Source organism: Diabrotica virgifera, chromosome 8 (genome assembly GCF_917563875.1).
Source record: "Diabrotica virgifera virgifera chromosome 8, PGI_DIABVI_V3a".
NCBI classification, from domain to species: Eukaryota; Metazoa; Arthropoda; class Insecta; order Coleoptera; family Chrysomelidae; genus Diabrotica; species Diabrotica virgifera.
The window spans coordinates 130,447,833-130,467,753 of record NC_065450.1 but is presented as its reverse complement, the minus strand read 5'-3'; the positions used below and the strand labels follow the sequence as shown (position 1 = coordinate 130,467,753).

General features: G+C 32.8%; 1 protein-coding gene across 1 annotated transcript in view; it reads right to left on the bottom strand.

Annotated features, from left to right (window-relative positions):
• Positions 1 to 19,921, bottom strand: part of LOC126890264 (putative vitellogenin receptor) — a 244,250-nt gene that overhangs the window by 191,831 nt on the left and 32,498 nt on the right. The gene's annotated exons all lie outside the window — the stretch shown is intronic.

The following is a 19,921-nucleotide window of genomic DNA, read 5'->3' as shown; positions in this document are numbered from 1 at the left end:
AGAGTAAATTATGTAGTAAAAAATGAAATATATTAATATCTTTTAGTAAATTGTACTATATTTATAAAGGACTACCCTATTAAGTCTAAAATATTATGTTTATATTGGTAGAATTTTTTTTTTTTTTTTTTATTTAATGGCATAGACATTAGTCATTCAGCCAGTTGCAATAAACAAAATACAATCCTAATCCTAATACAAAATAAACAGAAACAATATAGTAACACAATAAATAATACAATACAATAATAATACAATAAAAACAATAATGGAACAATAATGGAACAAAAATGGAATTTATGACAAAAAAAAGATGCAAATCTGAACTTAAATCATAAAAAATCTCATGCCCGCGTACAAATCTTATAGGACTGTGCGTGTATCTGACAAGAAATCTATAATGATATTGTATATTTGTTGTGAGCCTGTAGCCAGCAAAGACTGTATTGGTAGAATTCCCGCATATTATTTAGTATACGTCATTGCATTGGTCACGGCATATTTAACAGAATACTTAAATACCGAATGTGGCCTCAATAATCCCAAATACCATAAGAACTCTTCTTCTTCTTCTTCTTCTTCTTCTTCTTCTTCTTCTTCTTCTTCTTCTTTTTCTTTTTCTTTTTCTTTTCTTCTTCTTCTTCTTCTTCTTCTTCTTTTTCTTCTTCTTCTTCTTCTTCTTCTTCTTCAGGTGCCATCTCCGCTACGGAGGTTGGCAATCATCAATTTAATTTTTGAGCTATTTTAATTTTTGAGGCAGTAGCTCTAAATAGTTGTTTTGAGCTACATGCAAACCGTTCTCTCAGGTTCTTCAACCATGAAATTCATCTTCTTCCGATGCTTCGTTTGCCATCTATCTTTTCTTGCATTATGAGTCGTAGGATGCCATGCTTCTCGCCCCGCATCACATGTCCGAGATACTGTAGCTTTCTTTCTTTAATTGTAAGTTCAACTTTCTTCTCTTTAACTATATTCTTCTCAGTATTTCATTATTCGTAACTCTATCTACCCAGGAAACCCTCATAATTCTTCTATAGGTCCACATAAGAACTCTAAAAACTTGTAACGATCATTTATGTTTCACGTGCATTTAGTCCAGTCGGGTTAGACGAAAAAAGGTCTAACCTTGCATGGCGAGTTACCCTAAATGTTATTATCCTTTGGGGGAAGTCAACTGTAACATAAATTTAATATCGCGAATGAATTTCACCAGTGCGTTTACCTCCATCTTGAATTTAAAAGAGAAGTCTGCCTGAAAGACTTGCTCACCCCTTGGGAATAACATTCGGGAGATACAATTCATTGGGTCGAGGAGGCAATCCCCCCCCCGCGCGATAGCACTATGATGCGCTATAGGAGCTCTCAATAAAGTGCTTATCATATGGGACACGGACTCCCACACAAAATCCTACCCCGATCAATGCAGGCCAGTGCGAGGCGCTCTATTCCCGCTATCTCTAGAGACTTCGATCTGTATTGCTTGCTCGGGCGCCGAGTCCCCGCTCTGGACTACGTCCAGTTCGATGACTTGGCGCTCGAGGATGTGGACCTCTCTTGCCCTTTTTTGGATTTTGTTAGTATATCTCCCATTGTTAATGTTTTATTGATTTTTTGGTGGCCGAAGCCGTTTTTTGGGTTTTTTGTAGATTATGCAATGCCAAATGTGAGCGCGTTATCTTCTTTTGATAGAGTTACAATTATCTAGCCTTTATTATATAATATTTACTAATACTTGCTGTTTGGATTTTCTGTGTTTCCATCTATGGTATACATCATATCTTAATATCTCTGGCAGGATCCGGTTTGGGTGTCTTCTAGCTCAGCAAATTTTGTTCTGGCTTTTTCATCCATCATATTCAGTACTCTTATTTGTTTTAGGTCTCTGAATAAGAACCGCTCGGCGACGTATCTGAGCACGTTTGCAGCTTCTCTGAGGCAGTTGTTGTGTGCCGCTTGGATCTTCTTTTTGTTAGCTACTTTGACCTGTGTGACCCCATGTAAAAAATGCGTATGTAGTTAATGGCAGTATTATGCTATTTCTTAGTCTTAATTCTGTTCTCATTACTAATTTGCTTCTTCTTCCTGTGAGACCTCTTATTGCAGCTCTAGCCGGTGCTGTTTTCTGAACTGTTGCGTTGACATGTGATGTCAATGTTAGACCTTGGTCCATTGTGACTCCTCAATATTTAGCTTCGTTTTGTCATTCGATGCATTTATCTCGCAATGTTAGCTTTTTCTGGGTTATCTCTTCTCTTTTTGGAGATAATATCTTTGGTATTTTCTGGATTTATTGCTATTTTCTATTGGAAACTCCATTCTTCTATTTTCCAATGCCGTCTGTTGATTTCTTACAACTATATCCAGGTCCATGTGTTTTGCAGAAATTGCAGTGTCATCTGTTACAAAAATGGTAAAGTTATTGCAAATGCGATTTCCTGCAATTTCCATTTTACAAATTTTTTGTGCGATCGATATGTTCCGAGTTAAAGAGGAAAATAGTCACGAATCATAATTATTGAATTATCTTTTCTATAGTGTGTAGAACGTTTCACCAGTTGGTAAATGGACTTGGAGAATGTCTCTTTTTCTTCACACAAGACGGGAACTTTCTTCTTCTTGATGTGCCTATCCGTGACGAATGTTGACGATCATCATGGCAATCTTCACTTTATCTGCAGCAACGCGGAAAAGCTGCACAGATGTTGTGTTGCACCAGCTTCTGAGGTTCTTTAACCAGGATGTTCTTCTTCTTCTTGGACCTCGCTTTCCAAATATTTTTCCTTGCAGGATGTCTTGTAGGAGGGCATATCTGGATTCATTTCGCATAATGTGTCCAAAGTATTCAAACTTTCGAGATTTGATAGTGGTTAGTACTTCTCGGTTCTTCCCCATTCTTCTAAGAACCTCCTCATTTGTGACCCGATCAGTCCATGGGATTTTAAGAATTCTCCGATATAGCCACATCTCAAATGCTTCCAATTTTCGGCACATATCCTCGTTCAAGGTCCATGATTTAACACCATAAAAACGGACAGAGAAGACGTAACATCTCAGCATTCTTACTTTTATACCAAGAGAAAGGTTGTGGCTCTTGAAAAACGCCCCCATACGGTTGAAGATTGATCTAGCTTTTCCGATGCGCGCTCTTATTTCTTGGTTATTGGTCCATTCTTCATTTATTATGGTGCCGAGGTAGTTGTAGTGCCTCACTCTTTCTAAAGGGGTTTGGTTGATATAGAGTTGACCTTCTATTATCTTTTTCTTGCTGACGATCATAAGCTTTGTTTTCTTTACGTTTATATTGAGTCTATATTGTTGACTGTAATACGTGATTTTGTCCATGAGGACTTGTAGGTCTTCTAGGTTGTCCGCAAATACTATGGTGTCATCTGCATACCTGATATTATTTAGCCGGTACCCATTTAGTAGAATACCTTTTTCAGTTTAGTGCAAAGCTTCGATAAATATTTTTTCAGAGTAAAGATTGAAAATTAGGGGGGACAAAATGCAGCCTTGCTTCACTCCACGCATGATTTTGACATATTCGGTGAGTTCACCGACAACTCTGAGGTTTGCAGTCTGATTCCAGTAAAGGTTTCTAATTATTTTTAGATCTTGGTTATTAATTCCCGCTTCTTTTAGTATTTGCATCATCTTGGCGTCTTGTACTCGATCAAACACCTTCTCGTAATCAACCAGACATGCGTATACGTCGCAATTTACGTCTCTGCATCTCTGGAATAAGACTTGTATTGAATACAAAGCCTCTCTCGTACCAACAGCATTTATGAACCCGAACTGGTTGGGCAAAATTTGACTTTCACATAGCTTGTAAATTCTCGTATGGATTACCTTTAGGAACAATTTTAGGAGATGACTCATCAGGCTTATCGTACGGTATTCTTCGCACTTTTTAGCTCCTGGTTTTTTTGGAAGTGCAATAAACTCAGACTTCAGCCATTCTGTTAGTATTTGTCCAGAGTTGTATATGTTGTTGAATATCTTTGTGATTATTGCTATCGATTCGTTGTCCATTAGTTTGAGTAGTTCTGCTTGTATATTATCGGGACCTGCTGCTTTGCCATCCTTTAGCTGTATTATGGCAGAATAAACTTCCTGCTTTAATATTCTTGGTCCATCATTTACCTCTTCTTCTAGCTCAAAGGTGTTATCTCTTTGGTCTTCAAATAGTTTTTCTAGATACTCTTTCCACGTTCTAATTTTACTCTGTTTATCTAAGATGATGTTTCCGTCAGAATCAGTTACATTTCCTCTCTGTCTCCGTCTTAGTCCACCTGTGAGTTCTTTAACTTTCCTATGTACATTGTGACTATCGTACTTTGATTGTAGAATCTCAATTTCTTGGCATCTCTCCATTGCTTCTTTTTCTTTCGCTTCTCTAATTTTCCTTCTTATTGATATATTGATTGTTTTGTATGTTTTTGGTGTACGGGAACTTTGGTGGTTGATAATGTAGATTCCAACGTAGATTATCTGTGTCGAGTCGAAGCAAGGTGTAAATCAGAGTTGAAATCAATAATAAACGGTGAGGTAATTATTTTGTTTTGTAACACAAACACTATTTACAATCACTGTACAATAAATAATAACTGAGCCCGTCAGAATCAAAACCTGCTAAATCCAAATTTTATGTTTCTCCTTTTTTTACACATTTTCAAAGGTCAAGTATATATAATAATCTACAGTCATAAGGTTTCGGCTCAAAACCTTCTAAATCCGCTTTAAAATACCAGTGAAATGTTAACGTTAGATTCAAACCCTGCTATGTCCATTACTTTTATGAACAATAAAGCAACGGCGTAACCAGGGGGGTTACAACTACTGGAGGGTTTCTGGGGTGTATAGAATACCGCCAATTTAAGCTCAAAGTAAATTCCAAGGGGGGGATTTAACCCCTAAAACCGTCCTGGTTATGCCACTGCGAATAAAGTACTTTTTCTTGTATATTTTGCATGTTTTCTTATCAAAATGGTGCAATACCCACTTGGCGCCTAAAAGCAATTGAAAATGAGGAAGTTGAACAATATTATGTGGACTTAGAATCAAAATCTGCTAAATCCAAACTAAAAGTACAAATTTTTGAAGATGTAAGGGACATGCAGAAAAATGCATGTAATACCAAATTAATGTGTATTTTTATGACATTTATTGATGCCCATTTGATTGAGAAATGCCGAATACTTTTTTTAAACATTTTTAATGTTTTTAGTCTCCTGAAAAATTTCAAAACATGGATCTAGCAGGTTTTGATTCTATAGGCCTCAACTATTACTGAGTTTAATACAAAACCTACATACATGTTTTACTATGTACTGCCAATTGTGAGCAACGATTATGAGAGTCAAGCGTAAGCGTTATAATAAGAGAGATATGAATAATTCGCGTGAATAACCGTGTAGTAATAATGAGAAATGCGAACCGTGAATATTAAGAATGTATTGTCATTCAAGAATACATTTTGAATTGTGCTACGCTAAACGCGTCTGATCAACTTGAAGACTGACTGGTAATTAACTCAGTGGCGGCCCGTGAGGTAGTGCCATAGAGCCATGGCACTACCTTACTAACTATGCAAAATCATATTTTTATTTTTAAAATCTTTTAATGCCTGTTAATTTTTTGTGTGTATTTCTTTTTATCTTCATAAATTATATAAAATCTGGCAACTGTGCGCGTAGTACAATCGCTGCCACTTACAGCGGAGATTATTCGGCTGGAGAATCTTGAGCCAAAATTAGTACTACCACGGCTGAAAAGAGAAAGATTTTACGAGCATCCTATATAAGTGACAGAGAAAGAGCTATATTGGACTATTTAGTATATGTACCTTTAAATGGGAATCTCGTGCCTGGCACAAGATTTTGAGTTTCTTTAAGTGCTGGCTTGTCGCTTTTGTTATGTCTATTTTCTGTTAAAGTTTTTGTATTTATAATATTAATATTATTATTAAACTTTAGTGCATCATGATCGTGGGTGTAGTATAAATAATATTTTGATTATTAGTTTAATTTATTAATTGACAATGAATCTGATTAGTATATTAAAAAACTCTTTTGGTGGTTTTTATTTACAAATTTTATAAGGTTTTGTGGAGCTTTCGAGTTAGCTTAAAGAGGTCACGACGAAAAAAAATTCACAAAATAGAGGCATATTTAAGGAACTGGTCAATTTTAGCGCCGAATTAGACAACGACTTAAAGGTTCATAATATTTAAAGTTCCAGATCTTTCAAAGGTCCACCGTCTCCTGACATGTAGTCGCTTCTAATTTATTTATGTCGGAGAAGTTTTCTGCTTACAAGCGTCGGTTCCCCGAATCATTTTTTAATGAAACATGTGAGACAATTCTAATTTTTAAACAAAACTCGGTTTAAAACTGAATTAGAAGTACTGTATTAGTGAGACGAATTAAGTAGGTACTACCTCTGGGGCTATTCCGCTATGAGTTTTATTAAATGAGGAAGGTTTAAGAAGCACATTGGAAGAAACTATTTAACTTTTAAGCATTTTAATTACCATTCCTATATCAATATCTGAATAGTCCAGGGCGCATTTGTTTTGAGATGGACGTTGAGAGGTGACTCAAATTTTTTTTTGCAGAAATTGCTTGAAAATAACTCAAATAATAATATTTGAGTTATCCTCCCACTCAAAACGGTCCGGAACATTGTTAACATTGTAAATAATTAAAATGTCAAAAAATTAAGGAAAAATTTGACTTTTTTCTTCATTTTTTGATTATAACTTTCAAAGTATTCACTTCCGAGAAAAGTTGCGCTGACATAAGAGTTGCGTAATTAAATTTCCTACAATATAGAATTGCCTACAAATTTTAAAAATTATCACCCTTGTTGCAAAATAGCAATAATTGCGAAAAAAAACCATAAAAAAACAAGTATTCGCATTTTACGCTTTTCAACCATTTATGCTACACGTAGGACCTTCATATTTTACCCTAAAAAACTTTATGATATAAGAAAACAGCACTGTAAATTTTATTAAGATCGGTTTAATATATTTTGCAAAATAAATTTTGCAATCCAGCTTTCGCAAAAATAATTCATTTTTTTTTAATGTTACAGGACTGAAAATAAAGCAGATAGCCAGTTGATTTTTTTTTTGCTTATAGAAGTGTACCGTAACTTTCATTTCCAATTTGCAAAATTAAAATCGATTAATTACCACGGCGTCAGGAAATTTTTTAAATAAACATTAATTTTTGGTGCTACGCGCAGGACAGCGGTGTTCGATTCACACAAGTTGATTTCCACCAAAATGTCTTCCAATCTTTATCTAATATATTATTTTCTTACTCTATATTTTGTTGTATTTTAATATTTTAATTCCACAAAAATCAAACTAATTTTATTATTTTTTGTGAAATATTGTTTAAACAATTGCATATGTTTAAAAATAATAAACTTTTATTCTCTAAGTTAAAATATATGAACAAAGAAAGTTTCTGCTAAAAAAAGTGTTATTTTAAAAGACAGGGAATGTGTTTTTATTTTGCAATAAACAAATTTATTTATTTATATCGAAATGTAATAAAAATTAAAATGTATTAATCATTATCAAAGGTCATTGGAATGTCCAATCAGAGCAAACTATCCGCTGTCCTGCGCGTAGCACCAATAATTAATGTTTATTTAAAAAATTCCTGACGCCGTAGTAGTTAATCTATTTTAATTTTGCAAATTTCAAATAAAAGGTACAGTACACTTCTATACGCAAAAAAATGATTTTTTTGCGAAAGCTGGATTCAAAATTTATTTTGCAAAATCTATTGAATCGATCTTAATGAAATTTACAGTATTTTTTTACTGTATCATAAAGTTTTTATGGGTGAAATGCGAAGGTCCTAAGTTTAGCATGAATGGTTGAAAAACGTAAAATGCGAATACATGTTTGTTTTTGTATGTTTTTTTCGCAATTATTGCTATTTTGCAACAAGGGTGACTATTTTTTGAATTTCTAACCAATTTTATATTGTAGGAAATATAATTACGCAATGAATACTTTTGAGGTTATAATAAAAAAACGAAGAAAAAAAATCGAATTTTTCCTTCATTTTTTGACATTTTGATTATTTAAACAATGTTCCGGACCTTTTTGAGAGGGAGGATAACTCAAATATTATTATTAGAGTTATTTTCAAGCAATTTCTGCAAAAAAAAATAGAGTCACCTCTCAACGTCCAAATGTACTAGTATTTTTACAGATGCGCCCTGGTCTAGAATCAGAACGCTGTTTTTCGATGTTAAAACGAATTAAAAAGTTAGTTAAAAATACAATGAAAGAAGAACGACTTAGGTATCTGCTTCTTCTTCTTAACGTGCCCTATCAAGTCCCCTTGACGTTGGCGATTAACATGGCGAAACTGTCTCTGTCTCGAGCTATTCTAAATAGGTGTTCTGCTTTCTTTATTCCTGTCCACTCCCGGATATTCTTCAACCAAGAGGCCTGCTTTCTACCAATTCCTCTGCGTCCTTCGATTTTACCCATCATAATAAGTTGAAGAATATTATACCGGTCTTCCCTTACTACGTGTCCAAAATAGGCCATCTTTCTATATTTGATGTTATCAAGCAGCTCACGGGTAGCATTTGCTCTCTTAAGGACTGCCACATTTGTCAGCATAGCCGTCCATGGTATTTTTAGAATACGTCTGTGCAGCCACATTTCAAAGGCCTCCAAACGGTTAATGGTGGATATTTTTAATGTCCATGCTTCGACACCATACAAGAGGACTGACCAAATGTAGCATTTAATCATGCGCTTTCGAAGTTGAAGTTGCAAGGTATCATTACAGAAGAATGACCTCATTTTTAAAAATGTCGTGCGGGCTATCTCGATTCTACATTTTATCTCTTTATCTGGATCTAGTTGTTCAGTAATATGGCAACCAAGATATTTAAAACTGGGTACTCTTTGAATCACATGACCATCAACATATAACCGTGAATCTTGATGGGCCAAACGGCTAAATACCATGTACTTTGTTTTTGAACAGTTTATATTTAGGCCAAACTCTCTTCCCACTCTGTCAATGGCATTTAAAAGGTGTTGTAATCCATTCATATCATCACTTAAAATAACTGTATCGTCTGCATATCTGATTGTATTTATCAGAATTCCATTAACCTTCACACCCCATTCCAAATTATGCAGCGCTTCCTTAAATATTCTATCTGAATACAAATTGAACAACAGTGGGGACAGTATACAACCCTGTCTGACGCCTCTTTGTATTTTGCATATTTCTGTTGATTTTCCATTTATGCAAGCTGTCGCTGTTTGACGCCAGTATAATTTTTCTATGATTCGTACATCTTGACTATCAACTCCTTTATCCTTTAGTATTTTAATTAATTTGTGATGTTGTACTCGATCAAAGGCCTTCTCATAGTCAATAAATACAGCAAAGACGTCTTTCCTTTGATCTCGGCATTTCTGCAATAACACATTTAGTGCAAAGAGTGCGTCCCGGGTTCCCAGTCCATTTCTGAAGCCAAATTGTGTTTCATCCTGGTCTTCTTCACATTTATCTCTGATTCTACTGTGGATGATACGTAGAAAGATTTTCAAGGTGTGGCTCATAAGGCTTATCATTCTATAGTCGCTACAGTTTTTCGGACGTTGTTTTTTTGGTAGGGTTATGAATTCGGACTTTAACCAATCTTCAGGGATATCACCAGTCGAATAAACATCATTGAAAAGTTTGACTAGTATTCCAATGTTTTCCTCATTTATGAGCTTTAACATTTCTGTATGTTGTCGGGACCAACGGCTTTATTGTTTTTTGCCAATTTTATAGCATGTTGTATTTCTGATTTTAGTATTTCTGGTCCTTCACCTTCATCTAAAGTGTCCAGTTCTTCGGGTCTATCATCATTATACAGTTCATTTATATAATTATACCAGGTAGTTCGGATTTCGTGTTCGTCTATTATCATTTTTCCCGACGAATCGGTTATAGTATGTGGAGTTTTCTTATAATAAAGACCAGCTACTTCTCTAACTTTTTTAAACATATTAAACGTATCATGTTTTTCATTCAACTTTTCTAATTCCTTGCATTTATCCTCCATCCATTTTTCTTTAACTACCTTTATTTTTTGTTTAATTAGTTTTTGTTTTTCTTTGTATTCTGTTTTGTTATCTTTCAGTTTTCTTCTCTGCTCCATCAATTCCAGGATTTCATCAGTCATCCATTGTTGTTTTTTGTGCCTCTGCATCGTTGTCGTATATTTTTCCATTACTTTCCAGGTAAGATTTTTAAACGTGTTCCATATTTCTGTATTGTTTTCATTTGTTGAATTCTTTAGCTGCTTATTCAGGTCATTTTCTATTAGCGTTTTGTTGGATGCTGATATATGTAATTTTGGTGTTTTGGGGTTTTCTTCGACTTTTTTGAGCTTCACTTGGATGTCAGCTATTAGAGGGTTATGGTCTGAACCGATATCTGCACCAGGATATGTCGTTGATCTCTTGACACCATTCTTAAATCTCTTGTTTACTAGAATATAATCTATCTGATTTCTAATTATATGAAGCGAGTTATCTCCTGGTCCCTTCCATGTATATAATCTTCTTTTGTGTAATTTGAACCATGTATTTGCGATTATCATGTCATGTTCTTGACAGAACTGGTATAATCTATCGCCTCTTTCATTGCTCTCCCCCTAGTCCATATCCACCTATCAGGTCAGATCTTCGTCCTTGACCAATTTTCGCGTTAAAATCTCCAATAATATATGTGATTTCGTTCCTTTTTAGATTGTTAAGTGTCTGTTTTAATTGACTATAGAATGATTCAACATCATTGTCATATTTCTTTTCTGAAGTAGGGGCATATATCTGGATAACATTGACATTAAATGGTTTACTATTTAATTGGAGTATCGCTAGTCTGTCATTTACAGGTACAAAATTTTTTACATAATATAAAATTTTTTACATAGGTATCTGCAGAAAAGCATTTTGTGAATGGTATTGATAATTTTAATAATAAAGTCGTTGAGAACTTTGCAACCAAAAAAAAAACAAGAAGAATGTATCGTAAACTTTAAAAGTGGTATTAACACAAGTTTGTGCATGTATGTAAATAATGAAATAGTATTATTTTTATAATTTTGTAAATAGAGACTAAATCGTAATATGTTCAAGCTAAGTAATATTAGCAGTAAATAATGGTTGTGAGTTTTTTATTGTTAATGAATTTACGGAACTGTTTTGATAAATTTTGAACAATTTCTTGGCACCTCACATAATATACATAAGATACATAAGGTAAAAGTATCAGCGCCTATTTTTTTTTTTTTATTTTTGTTTTATAACTTTTTTGACAATATCGTGAACATGTCACTAAAAATTTTGGCGGCTGTCCGAATTCTGGCACTACCTTCTTAAAGTGGTACGAGCCGCCACTGAATTAACTGAGAAACTTGCTGAACTGACTAAGAAACATAACAAAGAAACATAACAATTCTTTAGACCAGGTCTTCCCAAGCTGTGCGTCGCGACACCCTGGGGCGTCGCCGAGTTGTCTCAGGGGCGTCGCGTGTCAGAGCGGGCTTTAAATACAGAAAATATGTTTATTACAATACTCATATCCTGCAATTGGCAGATAAAATTACTGGGTTTCAGAATAAGTTGCTCTTGCTCTTATGGAAGAGAAAATTAGAAGATCAAGAAATTGACTGTTTCCCTGCTTTACAAGGTATTCTACAAGAAAACTCGATAGAAATCCTCGATCCCTCTTTAAAAAATATGTTTACACACTTGTTATCATTGAGCGAACACTTTGAGAAATGTTTTCACGAAAATCTGGAGTAATATGACTGGGTCAGAAACCTTTTCCAGTTATCCACATTATCGACACTTTCAACAGAGGAAGAAGAACGACTGACAGAATTGTCCTGTGATTCCAGCCTAAAGCTTCAATACGACAAGGACACAATGTTTGCATTTTGGAGCTCAGTTTCTCATGAATATCATGCCATCAGCACTGCAACATTACAGGTTTTATTAGGTACCATTTGCAACTTCGTACTTGTGCGAAACGGAATTGTCTGCAGTGACAGTAATTAAAAACAAGTAGGTACAGGTCAAACAGAAAAAGAAATGAGAGTGGCAATTTCCAAATTGGAGCCCCGGTTTCATAAGCTGTGCTCAAAAAAGCAAGCACATCCGTCACGTTAACCAGCCATTTACATAAAAAATATCAGTTTTTATTTTTAGACCTATTTTTTGATTTCTTTCTTAATTTCTAATAAAAATATAAATGTTCGAATAGTTTTTTTGTTATAACTATAACCTGTTACTAGGCTGGTACTTACTAAAATTAGTAAATTTTATTGGGGGTTGGGTTGACGGGCGTCGTAAAAAAATTCCAAAGTCTCAAGGGCGTCACAGTACGAATAAGTTTGGGAAACCCTGATTTAGACTTTTAGCAAATAAACCTTTTAGGGCGGTTTGGTGCACAAAGAGCTTTTAGTAGTTTGGGGAACGTGAAATCCAATAATATCGAGCTCAGATTATGTTTCCCATCCGAGCGGTTTTTTAATGAAGGCTGAAGCTGTGAGAAAATAAGAAATATCTTAATATAGGGATTTGTCTTCATATCGTAATAATCTTTGGGTCGAAGCTTGCGGAAATGTCAACGGAAATATAGTATTAATTTAATGGCTGTTCTCATATTCAAGTTACTACAAGGAACAGATGGCCGAACGTGTGTGTTTATTTAAGAAAAAGTCAAAAATACGATAAATTATATATTGAGATCGTGTAGCCAAAGAATTGTAATTATCTACAGGGTGATTGATTAGTGTGATAAAGCTCCGTAGATCCGCTGTAGAAATAGATAGCAATAAAAGTTAATAACAAAAATTGTAGCCAACTCTGAGCTTCACAGTACAAAATTAGTTATATAGTTATAGTTCGATAACATAGTGGCAGACAAAACTTATGTTTTTTTAAATGGAACGCCATATATTTTATTTTATATTAGTAATCCTGTTAACTTCTCCATCACAAAAATATAAAGGTTTGTTATATTGTACAGGGTATTTACAAAGTTATAACCAATTTTATAAGAAAATCGTAACAAGTTCAACTCCCTGTATAAATAAAAATAAGCAAAAGGGCAATGGTTTATTGACATCATATTTTTTTACTTATTGTCAGAATTTCAAAAATTGATTGATATTGCGAATTTTCTTTCTATCGAATACAGAGTCAAAACGCAAGTACATTATTTTCTCAGTAATTTTAAAAGGAACACCCTGTATTTTATATCACTTTCGAAAAGTACCATTACCGTACTTTAATTTGTATACAACATTCCCTATGTCTATATTTATTAGGTTCGAGACATTTTCATTTATCAATGGACCAGTAGTGTGGCCACCCAGATCACCAGAACTTAATACACTGGACTGATTTTTTGGGGTTAAGTTAAGAATGAAGGTAATGAAATACCTCCAACAACAAGAGATGAGATGAAAAATAGAATACAAAGTGTATTTTGAAGTGTTCATTTAAAAATGCTTCGTAGTGTAAGTAGAAAATCTCTTCACTTTAAAAATAGCACTAGAAAAAATAATACAGAGAAATCAGGAGAGCTACAGGTTTAGGTGTGGAGCGTACCTAAACACGTCCAACCTGCACTCTGAAATTTTTCAGAAAGTGGTAGTGGCAATTAAAGTGGCGAAAACGAAGCAATTAAAACCATGTTTAAGACTTTTGTAATCACTTTTGAAAAAGGACGATGTACTGTGGACTATAAAGTGAAATTTTATTAACTTGGCAGTAAAAGTTTTCAATCAAAAACAATTTGTCAGAACCAAAATTATTCACTCACAATAAAATATTATGTAGGCGAGCAGCAGCAACCCCTAAAATTACGTTATACCGACCACGAAAATCAACTTTAAGGTGAATGACCAATTTTGGTCATTGTTTATGTTTTCGAGGTCAATGAATCCGAATATGAAGCTTATTTTTATCGAGAATTGATGGAACACGCTCAAAAATCAAATTTTATGCAAAAATGCGAAAAATCTATTTTGATGATTTTTCAAATTTACCTCGCTGTATTTTTGGTCGCTGTAAATATTTCCTTTTGAAAATTTTACTGTATTATCTTCGAAGTATTTAGATTACAACGAGATTTTTGCAAAATGTTTAAAAAGATAAAGAGAGGAGTAGCTAATTTTTAAACATTGTGTTGTCAGATTTCATGAATATGTGTATTTTTTATATAATCTGTAAGTTTCATCGGTTTAAAGTGTTTGTTTTTGAAAAGGCTCTAGTTAAAAGAACTTGAACGAGTCACTAATCACGAGTGTATCCAAATTTTGAACAGCCATATTTTAACCAATTTTTGTTTTACATGAAAACAAAAAATTCAAAACATTCTGAAAAGCAAAGCCTTTTTTTGAGATTTTTGGTATCACTAATAATTTTTAAGATATTTTGAAAAATTGTTTTTTCCAAACTAAAAAAAATTACTTTAAAACCAATTTTTTTTAAATGAGCACCTTGCACCGATGAAACTTACAATACATAATAAAAGTAACTTGTGAAGCGGTAAAGATTAATTTCATTTAAAAAGCTAAATTAGGGGGTGATGATTACGATTTTTTTACCAAGAATAAGAGACCAACTTTATTTTGAGCGTAACTTACTTACTTTTGATGCTAGAAACTGTTTTGGAAAAAAAATAAAGCTTTTTTTAACACGTTAAAAGCATTGTGATGAGGTTTCCCCAAAAAGTGCTTTATTTTTTGGTTATTTTATGTGGTAAATAATCGATTTGGAATTTGACGACTAAGAACCACTAGCGTCTAGACAGCATACCAACAAATCAGGCAGATCGGTATCGATTCATACAAATCAGATTTTTCGATCACATCGAAAAGTATCAACAATCGAATCGTGTTTATTACTATTTACTATTTCTAACCTAACCCTCTTTTTTCAGTCAGTAAATACAAATACAAAATACAATAATTATTTTTTATTTATGTATTTACTTGTGTTTATTTATTTATGTCATAAATGATAACATAATTCATTTTTTTTTTAATAATATGGAGTGCCCAACTTTTTGCAAAACAATACAAAGCGGTAGTAAGAGAAACTTGATGAAAAAAAGTAATTGAAACCAAAAATAATAGTAACTATATCATTAACTTTAACTAACTGTTAAAGTAACAACTCAAAATGTTCTATCAAAAAACCAAAGAACAAAACATCAGTTGTAAACTATACACAAGTAGCATTAAGAATAAAAAGAAGACATTAAAAATAAAGAAGGAAGAGTTATTGAAGAAGAAGTAAAATATAATATGTCAGATTAATATAAGAGGAATAATTTCGAAAGCTACTAACAACAAATTACTAACAAGAAAACAGTAGAATATGTGGACCAATAATGTGGAAATAGAGGATCCCGCCAGAGATGAAATTATTAATGAAATCATGTTGCAACAAAGCACCAGGTAAAGATATTATAGCAAAGAATTATGCAAATATGAAGACAAAAAAACATGTCACAAACTGATAAACAAGTAAGGCAATACCAGAGAATGTAACAATTCTAGAGGTAGCTCTTCTCAATATGTCCTGTAAAGTGCAATCAACTATTATATGTATAAAAGATGCAATACACAATTAGTGGAAAAATCATATGATTACCAAATAGGGCTTTTCATCGACTCTCATTTGTTTCGAGCCTCTGTCGTATATTGTATAATATTCATATATACTTTCATATTACATATATCTGTATACCTACAGTGATGAGCACACTAATAACCGCAAAAGATGAAAAACATAATACATTGTGAAACAAAAAGAGATGAAACTAGTGGAGGTGGAAATTATCTTTATAGACATGTAAATAAGTAAGGATGTTTTTTCATCACGTGTCCATTAATCACGTGATGTTTTTTTGGCATTTTTTAACTCCCCTCCCCCTTGGTGATACATGGAGGGGTTTAAGACCACCTATATCACGTGTATTGTGACATTTTGTGATTTTTTATGGACCTCTCCTCCCCCCTTTCATTAAGCCTCACGTGATTAATGGACAGCCCCGAACATTACATTACATAGTTTCTCACCTTTAGACATCTGTGACAGGAGTATTTTATAAAATTCTGCTGTCACAGTGACAGTTGCCATACACTTCTGATACGTCAAAAGGTGGGAAACTATGTAATGTAATGTTAATTTATACGTTTATAACGATAATTTCCACCTCCACTAGTTTCATATTTTTTTGTTTCACAATGTATTATGTTTTCCATTTTTGCGTTATTTTGAAAGTTATTAGCGCGCTCATCATATATAGTTGGTTTGCTAAACTCAGACATAACTGGCTAGTGATTTTAGTAGGTAATTTTTTTTGTTTTTGCCAATTTTGCCAAATTGGCTAAATTACTAACTATTAGTTATTAACTATTTAATAATTATTTTTTTGCCAATTTTACTAAATTGGCAAAATTACTTACTAAAATCACTAGCCAGTTGTGTCTTGAGTTTAGCGAACCGACTATATACAGATTATATAACATATGACAGGAGCTCGAAACAAATGAGGATCGATGAAAAGCATGTATGGGAAAAGTAGCCAAACCATGAATGGGTCAAATAGGGATATTCACTATCAAACTGGAATAAGAAGAAGAGCCTAACAAACAGTGTCCTCTTCTGGTCATATAATTATAATAGCGAAGAGGAGGGATATGATGGCACAAATGTTGCAAGAAGTGTGTTCCGAAGAAGCAATGATTTGACTTCAAATAAATGGGAATTAATAAGGATATTCAAAATAAAATAATAAAAATAGAAAGCATGGAATTTCAAACATTTATTATGTATATATGTGTGTATAATTATTTGCTAAGTTTTATAAGAGGAACAGTGATTATTTTAAATTTAGAAAAGCCTTTTCTAAATCAACACATAGTAGAAGTACAGTAAAACCTCTGTTAACCGAAACGGCTGACAGTTTCAATAAATTCGTCAATAAAAAGTAAATTTTATCACAAAACGGAAACAATTCGATGTTAATTTGTCAACATCACCAACATTGTTTTCATACAACTAAGGAACGCAATTAAATATACAACACATTACGAAATGACCTCATAGTATTTGTTAATACCAACTTTGACCAAGAATAATATGTAATTTGATACAAGAATACAAAAAACAATATTATTTTTAACCGAAATTCTTGTTATTGGAAACGGCCTACCCCCCAATTATTTTAGTTAATGGAAGTTTTACTAGGAAGTGATCCAGTGTATACCTGCCTGTATTCCTTGATGATGTACCTCGATAGATATCATACTTATTTTATCTCTATTAAACCAAGTAAACAGTATCTTAACCATATGTATATACTGCTCTCTCTCAAAAATATGATGCTTCTTATTTTAATTTCTTAAATGGTATTTTGATGATAAAACCAATTTGGACTTATGGTGTTCAACTCTGGGGTTGCTCAAAGCCATCAAATATCAAGATAATACAAAGAGTCCAATAAAAAATATTGAGAATGATATTCAACGCACCCTGGTATGTAAGCAATAAAACCCTACACGAGGACTCAGCTACACCCTTGGTAGAGGAAGAAATTCCAAGGATCACAAAGAGCTACCTTGATGGACTGAGGAGTCATCCAAATGATGAAGCAAGACTGCTGAACACTCCTCCCGAATTCGCAAGACGACTGAAGAAACTATGGCCAACAGATTTAATAAATTAAATATACATATTGTGATCAAATGTAAAAATTATAATAGGAGGGTTGCCACAGGGCAGCTTCTCCCTCATGTATTTAACATTCAAACTATTTGCTTATAGCTTCGATGAAGCAGATTGTAAATTAAAATATGTAATAAAAAAAATGGTATTTTCAAAATTCTTATAATAAGTGCCTGATATGTTCATTCAGTTTCTATAGTTTTATTGTAATTTTCCTAGAAAACAGTTACTTTTAAAATAAACCTTTATTTTTCTTAAAGATGTTTTTAGTAGCATTCTATTTTTTTATGAGAATGCTGTGAATAAGCCATCATGTGTTTATTTGCATGTATGATGTGTCATTTTGACTATACTTGATTCAATTCTATTTACCAAGGAATTTTTTAATTCTTACACACTTATACTTACTGCGTCACTAGTTGTACTCACTCAATGTCTACCAAACAATCTTCCCATGTGCCATATCGTATGCTTTTTCGAAATCACTCAGATATTTCATTTCTATACACTGCTATATATAAATTATTCTCTTCCAAATTGTTATACCCTCACTAATAAATCATTAACATGACTCTGTTAACAGTCTTGTTTTTATGTTAATAAAGCCGAGATTTATTTTATTTTTGTTTACTTTTTATTAAATCCTGTACTAAAATAAATTACTTAAAATAATTATTATTACAATAAACATTTAAATCAACATTCGTAGATTTAATATAAATAATAAAGATAATAAAAAATGAAATTAATATAATGAAAAACAAATGAAAATTTGGTATTTATTTAATACAGTCGTAAACACAAGACTAATTTGCAAATGAAAAAATATCATTAACTGACAATGTTTAAAACACCATTATGCTCAATTTTGATAATGTGCTCAGTAATATTAAGCTCAATTTTAGTTGTTAAAATACAGTCAAATTCATATTTTCCAAAACAGTTACTAAAATGATGAATGGAAGGAACTAGGTATACAAATCTGATCTAATAACTGTACTATAATATACAATAAGAGCCCTATAATTAATATTATGGAATTGTTTTGTAACTAAAGTGTACTTGGTAGACTTTTTAAAATACGTTATCATAAAATTGCACTTGCATTTTTCCTTTCTCCAGTTATTAGTGCACAAATATTTTCATTCTACCTCAATCTAAAATCCTACAAGTATAAAAACATTATGAGATACAAATAGATTATAAGAGACAACTGAATACCTACTGGAAGAAATTTCACTGCTTTTTAGGCAATGCATTTTTACCTAAAATGCATAATCTAATGTGTTGCAACTAATTTAAATAATGTTAGTTCTTCCATTTATTTATGTCACCATTAATTTAATTTAGGCTATGTTATTGTTTACCCCTTAGACAAGGAAAGAGGTCTTTTTTCCTTGTCTAAGGTTTTCCCAATGACATAACCAGCACTCCGAGCTACTAAATTCAATTCAATTGTATCGATCTGAATTTGATATCGATACCGAATCGCCTGATTTGTTGGTATGCTGCCTAGACGCAAGTCTAAGAACCTACTTTTCATTAGCTACAACTCTACTTTTGTTAGGTCTACAGACATCATATTATACACCATCTTTTTCACTTTTTTATAGGCTATATTTTTATTAGGAATATTTTTTTTTTGATAAAATATATACTTTTTGGGTTATTTGTGAAAAACCGTCTAATAACGTGGTTTTTTTGTTGAAAAATGAACATATTTACTCGCAAATAACTCGAAAAGTATTAACTAAGTGAAGAGACTTTATAGAACAAATAATTACACTTTTATAAAAAAGATCTTTTTTATAATAAAACCTTTTTTTATATACAGGAAAGAATATAAAATAATTTAACGATACACAATTTAACGATAAAATGCTTAAAGTTCCAAAAATTACACTCTAATAAAAATAGTTATTTATGAAACAGTTCGTGAAGTATGCTTTTTGCGAACGCACGCGATATTTAGAGCACGAGCGACAACGGAGCGAGTGCTATACATCGCGTAAGTTGCGTGTGTGCAAAAAAACCCATTGAAAGTGTTCGAAAAAGTAAATCCCATTTAAAATACATTGTTACTTCACGCACACTTTAAACCCTTCACGCACTGCTATCTAT